At 35.6% G+C, this 7,089-nt stretch overlaps 1 long non-coding RNA gene across 1 annotated transcript; it reads left to right on the plus strand.

Annotated features, from left to right (window-relative positions):
- The first annotated feature begins 5,019 nt into the window (after positions 1-5,019).
- Positions 5,020-6,416, plus strand: LOC108991902. Its single transcript, XR_004800888.1, has 3 exons — positions 5,020-5,091; positions 5,526-5,749; positions 6,106-6,416. It is a non-coding gene; the product is annotated as an uncharacterized LOC108991902 (long non-coding RNA).
- Positions 6,417-7,089: the final 673 nt, after the last annotated feature.

Below are 7,089 nucleotides of genomic sequence, written 5' to 3' on the forward strand. Positions count from 1 at the left end.
CATTTTCTCTACTTTCTTGTTCTTTTTCTTCAAGGGCATTGCTTCAGTGTGAAAGAAGAAAAAATCTCTCATATTTATTTCTATATTTTACGTTGAATACTCATCCTATAAAATGTGTGCTCGTTTCGTTAACAGGTTTGGTATTTGATTCCATTTTAGTAGTATTTACCTTTGCTTTATGTTTTTATTTTTGGCTTGCTTGTGCATGTAGAAATATATTCTCAAAGTAGAGGAAGGATATCGTGGATGTAACCAGGAAGTGAAGAAAATCATTGTAATGTTTCTCTCTATTATATAACGAGACATATATATAAACTGTTGCACATTTGAAAGGTCCACAAAGGATGTTTCAATAACTTTCCATTAACTTAAGATTTCATCCTTGAAATTCTAATACTGCTGTTAATGTTTATTTTATTAGATTTTTTTTCCTGTTCAAACAATAATTGTACGTTTGTATTTCATTATTGTAGAAAGTGCTTATATTTTCAGATTCTGCATTATATATGAGAGTTTAATCTTTATTTTTCTTTTTTTTTTTCCGTCTTGGAAGACTGGATAGAAATTATTGGAAGACATTCTTAGCCTTATTGTGATGGGGGAAAAGGAAGATGGAATGCATCCTTTTGATGTAAATATGCCCTACAATTCGCCGAGTACTCCAGTAGACTATAACCAATTTTTTGATTCATTTGAGGTATATTTATTTGAATTTTTATATTTCATAAGTTAATATGTTAATTTTTTTAGAGTCATTCAATTTTTCCTAACATGCCTGTTTGAGCAGATGCCACCTTATATGCCCTATCCTTCGCCAAGTAATCCAGATGACTTGAGGCAAGAAGTGCCCCTGGCGTCAACTATGCCAACCGCTATAGAATTTGAACAAAATCTTGGAAGTACATCACAGATGACCGCTGAAAGTTTTCATGACACCGATGGTATTACAGTTTTGTTTGTCTTGATTATAATCATTGTAATATTGTTTTGATGCTAATCCATATGTTTCTAATTTTAGAAATGGTCTTCAACATAAATGAAGATTTAGAGGGTACCACTGTTGTTCAGGATGATGAGGTACGAGTTGAAGCACCAAGATCTAGTATGGAATTTGACAGTGTGAAAGATCTTACAGCCTACTATATGCAGTATGCGAAGCAAGAGGGTTTTGGTGTACGGACACAGAGGACTAGGAGAGATGATGAGGGGAGGCCTGTGTATGTGACCGTTGGTTGTGCCCGTGGCGGAAAGTACCATCCTAAGAACAATAATATCTCAAAGCCACGACCAACAACTAGAACGGATTGTAAAGCGAGAGTAAATGCGACTTTGAGCAACAATGATAAGTGAGTTTTCACCACTGTTGAAAATGTGCATAACCACATAACTATGAGCCCCAAGAAGACAAGACTCTTGCGATCTCACAAATGTCTAGATGAATACAGTCAAAGGATCCTAGACCTTAATGATCGAGCCGGTATACGAATGAACAAGAATTTTTATTCTCTTGTCGTTAATGCGGGGGGTTTTGAGAATCTTCAGTTTCAAGAGAAAGATTGTCGGAATTTCATTGACAAGGCTCGACATTTAAGGTTGGGTAAAGGTGGTGGTGAAGCACTTAATCAGTATTTTCAAAGAATGAGAGATTAGAATGATGGGTTGTTTCTAACATGGACTTGGATGATGAGGGAAGGTTACAGAATGTATTTTGGGCTAATGCTCAGAGTCGAGCGGTGTATGAGTATTTCGGAGACATTGTAACCTTTGATACAACGTACCTAACAAATAGGTACGAAATGCCTTTTGCTCCATTCGTTGGTGTTAATCATCATGGTCAGTCCATATTATTAGGAGCGGGATTGCTTTCAAACGAAGACACACAAAATTTTGTGTGGCTATTTCGAATGTGGTTGTTCCAAATGTGGTTAGATTGCATGAATGGTCAGGCGCCCAAATCCATGATAACCAACCAATATCGGGTAATGAAGAGTGCTATTGCCATTGCATTCCCCGAAACTCGTCATAGATATTGTTTATGGCATATAATGCACAAACTTCCAGAAAAGTTAGGATCTCATGCGCAATTCAATGCAGGGTTGAAGACTGACATTCAGACTGCATTATATGACGCATAGACCAGCGGTGAATTTGAGGAGAGCTGGGGTCAACTACTTGCGAAGTATGATCTAGTCGGTAATAAATGGCTTCAATCCTTATATGAGGAAAAAGGTCTTTTTGGATTCCAGCTTATTTGAAAAGTGTATTATGGGCTGGAATGAGCACAACACAAAGGGCAGAAAGCATGAATGCATTTTTCGATGGATATGTCCATTCCGGTACCACGTTGAAGGAATTCGTTGACCGATTTGATAATGCTCTTAGAAAGAAGGTGGATGTAGAGACAATGGCTGATTTCAATTCTAACAACCAAACTATTCCCTGCGTGTCCCATTTTAATATTGAGAAGCAGTTTCAAAAGTTATATACAGATGCAAAGTTCAAAGAGGTCCAAAGAGAGTTGCTAGGCCAAATGTGTTGTAATTGTTCCTTGGTAAGCACAGAAGGGTGCATTTTAAAATATGATGTGTTGGATGAAATATCTACTGATGATCACATCAAAACACTCAATTTCTCAGTTTACTATAACGAAGAGGAGGTGGAGGTAAAATGAACGTGTACACTGTTTGAGATGAGGGAGATTTTATGTAGGCATGCACTTAGAGTTTGTCAGTTGACAAAGATTAATGTGCTGCCAGATGTATATGTGTTGGATCGTTGGAGAAAGGACTTAAAGAGGAGATACACATTACTCAGAAGTAGTTACGATGACCAGCGGGACAGATTAGATGCACAGAATTATGAGCGGGTGGTTAAAAGATGCCAGAAATTAGCAACCAAAATATCCTTAGATAATGAAAAGGTCGGTGCATTCTTCCGTGTTGTTGATGAGTTTGAGACAAAATGCGAAGGTTCAACACCTCAGTCGACATTTGAACAAACGAAGGCCAAATCAAAGGTCATCTTGGATAAGGGTAAGAAGATATTAAGCCCTAACGTGGTTCGAGGGAAAAGGAGACCCCCAAGTAAGAGGAAGGTTCCACCAATTGAAAAGATGGCAACAAAGAAAAAGAAACCAGTAATAATAGTCAAAATTTGCATTGTTTTATGTTAGTATTATGAATCTAATATGTGTTTATTTATGTTTTGGACCTCAGACTTACAAGAAAATCTTGGTAGATGAAACATAATTGGGTGACACACCGGGATCTCAACAAGACCAATTTGATGACGGGGTTGATGTTGGAACACAAAACAACATTCTTACACGATCAACTCCAGGGGGAAATGAGGTTAATTATGTCTTTTAAATAACTGAAAACCATGTATGAAATCGTGATGCACACTTGTTAGCTAATATTGTTTTATTTCAGATGTGTGACCATATTGATGCACACTTGTAATTCCATGGTGATGAGAAGCCACATTTTTTGAAGCTCTTGGAGAGGGTATGGTGTACTTTAATTTGCAAGTAACTTTAATAGTTTTTGTTTCTGCCATTTTCCTTGAAAATTATGCAATGACTTTCCTCTTCCAATTTTCAAGAGCCAATGAATCAGTTGAGGAAATGTCATTGAAGCTTTTGAACAATATTATTCTTCATCTTATACTTTGCATTATCAAATCATATTGCTATTATTCAAAGGTCTTATCATCATTTCTTTTCTTTTATATTTCTTTTTTCCTTTTATGACTTGAAAGCCTTCTTTATAGATATTTGTATTTCTCATTGATTTGGCTTTATATCCTCTAACATTGTATAATTGTATTTCTCAAATGTGCCGCCATGATTGAGTTGCTGTTTTTTTGTCTGATGGCAATGGCCATGGTGTAGTTTGTGTCTTAACAATGTGTTTCATTTTTTTTCCTTTTGGAGAGGGTTGGGTGTAGTTTGTCAATATGCTTCCGATGTAATTTTGTATCTCTTTGAGAGGGAAATGTAGTAGTTATTCAAAATGTATTTTTGTACCTCCTTGTAGTTTTGGTATACTTGGTGAATATGCCAATGGTAAGGTTTTTTGTGGAGATGCAATGGGTAATTTTTTGTACCTTTTGGAGATCAAAGGTGTTTTGGTACCATGAGCCAACAAGTATGCCAAGCAGCTGCTTTTTGGTAGCATGATTTTGTACGTTGCTGTTTTTGTGTCTTTGATGATGGGCAACATGCAAAGGTTTGGTTTCTTTCCATTGTCATTTCATGATTTACTGAATGAACCTGAGTGAAGAAGCGTAAGTACTTTTGTAAAATATATATCTATATTTTTAATAGATATATCTTATTTCATTTATGTTCCTAATTTTGAGTATGTAAATATGTCCTTGCTGGTAAGCAAATATTTTATAATTATATCTTACTTGCCCAGTTTTGCTGTTGGTTATTCATCAAAGTCTCTTGGTTATATTCAATGTGCATATTTTCCTTTCAAATTTGAACTTCTTTGTAGTGTATATACTAATTTTCAGATCTTCATTTTTTTACGTATCTCTTAGGTTGAAGGAGTCCAATGGATGTAGATACTCTGGAGTTAGTACTTTTGTATGGAATGGTACCCTCATGCAACAGGTTTGAAGCTCACATCCATTGTTGAGTAGGTATTTTTTTGTTAGTAAATTTTTTGAGATTCTTGTCTGCTACAATGTGTTTGATCCTTTCATTATTATTATTAATTTTTTTTTACGTAAAAGTAAATTTGTTGAGAAGGCCATCTATTGTGTAGAATATAGATTGGCTAGAAGATGGCCAGAATATAGAATTTGTTCAGCTCAGCACAGGTACCTGACTTGGTACCTGAGCTGAGTGTTTGGACTTTGAGTTAGACTTGACAACATTAGTTTAATTGAACTGGCTAGATTTTGTTTAGTCACTAAAAGCAACAATTAGTATTTTGTTTTCATCAACTTTTAGGAATCAATAATGATTTCAATAAATGTGTATATTTAAACTTCTTTTTCTTTTTTGATAGTTCAAATTTACAGGTCTGAGTTTCTCTCAAACTCATTGCTTTTGTTGGGGGCGTGGAGGTCATACTTCATGTAAGCAACACTTCCTGGTACTAGTATGAGTTTCTCTCAAACTCATTGCTTTTGCTTACCCATAAAATGCCTGTTCAACAGCATTTGCCATATCCCTGGTTTTCGATATCAATGGTGTCTTCAATCACCACTATTTGGTCCCATTAGATTTTGCATACAAAAGCCCCACACTGAATAGCCTCCTTGCCCTGCCCTTTCATAATACACAGGCACGTGGGGTCATATAATAGGAAAAGGATCGCTACAACCCCTCTATTAACAAGTTAACTTCTTTTAAATTTACAATATATGTGCACCGCCACTACTTTCTGTTGTTTTTCTTGCAATATTATGGAGTTCATGATCTGAATTTTTATGTTTCTTTTATGATGAAGATAGACTTGAGATTATACTAAACACTTGGATTGAGTTAGGATATGTCCCTTCACTTCCAGATGTGAGCAAAGAGGAAGGAGTTGATTTTATGTGGAGCAAAGGTGAGGTCTCAGCAGAGGTGTTTGAATCAGGAAAAAACGTTTGGCCCATCAGAATTGGGTGCTTGAGTCCCGAGGATCAGATACCCAAGTGGTCAATGATGTCAATGCAATATACAAGTAGTGAGAATTATTACTTCATATGCATGGAAATCTTCAACAACAGAGTGAAGAGAACTAAGCAAGTGAGTATGTTAGGAAACCTATAAACTGAGTTTCCACCTCATCTATAAAGAATGTTTCTCACATTTTCACTTTTTCTTCCCCTGCCACGTTTACTAAATTCTAGCAAGGGATACTTCTTTGTCTACGGGAAGGGGCCATCACCACAAATATTATCATGGGTTTTTTACAAGTAGTTTGAATGGTTTCATTTCCTATTTCTTTTTTGTTTTTGAGAAAACTACTTTTTAAGAGCACGTATAATCTTTAGCATGCAAGATGCTCCATTACCATGAACGGAAACTTCGTCTATAATTTCCATGTCAAGTAGTTTTCCCGATCTTAAAGTTTGGTGCAATCTTTATGTTCTGTACTGTAGGCGTGCTACATTCGGAAGGCAATCCTTGTGAAGAGGAGTTGCTAGGAGAACATTATTGGGGGTAGTGATCCATTGGATTCTATTTTCAATGAATGGTTTCAAGTGATGGAGGATTGCAAACGATGTGCGCAGAAGGATCTGTCTCTGTTGAATGAACAAATGTTAGGTATGGGTTGGGCTGCTAAAAACATTTTGTTAAGTACACAGGAGCAGGCTCGATACAGTTTTGTAGATGACTGAAGCTTTGGGAATGTTTTCTTGAAGATTGGCAGCTTTCTCTTCATACGGAGAGTTTTGGGGATCAATCTTAATTTAAGGGGGGAATGTAAAAGAGTTATGATAGTGTTATTACAATATTATTGCAATGTATTACAATGTTAAGACAAAGGATCATATTTTACTTATTCACAAAATGTATGTGAATTTATTGATTGAATTTATTGATTCACAATTTGTTCCTTTAAAGCGTAGAATACAACGTAGTGAGTTTGCATTATTATTCCATTTGCATTAGTACAATGGATTGCAACACAACGTTATATTTTACTTATTTACAATTTATGTTTTATTATTATTCCCTTTGCATGATCTTGAAGATGAGATACGTGCAATCTTGATATAGCCATCAACCTGAGAAAGCATGTGAAGTTAGGTTCACTTTGCACCATAAGAAACAATAGAATCAAAACTGAAATCATTCATGAGAATAGACACCATTAGAAGACCTTTTCATTATAGAGGTTGATTTAACAAAATACAATTTACAAACATGGTTTCCACTTTCAACCATTCTTGCACAACATGTTTCTACTCAAAAATTACATAATCCATACAACGTGCTGTATACATTACATTTATCCGAACCAAGCAAACAATATTACAAAGGTCATAATCCAGTACAAACACAATAACTTTCGTTTTTCCTTTTTCAGATTCTTCGCTATCTTTCTCACTTTTTTCCCTTTTTTCAAACGGCATACTCGC

The sequence above is a fragment of the Juglans regia genome, chromosome 2, assembly GCF_001411555.2.
Source record: "Juglans regia cultivar Chandler chromosome 2, Walnut 2.0, whole genome shotgun sequence".
Classification (NCBI taxonomy): Eukaryota; Viridiplantae; Streptophyta; class Magnoliopsida; order Fagales; family Juglandaceae; genus Juglans; species Juglans regia.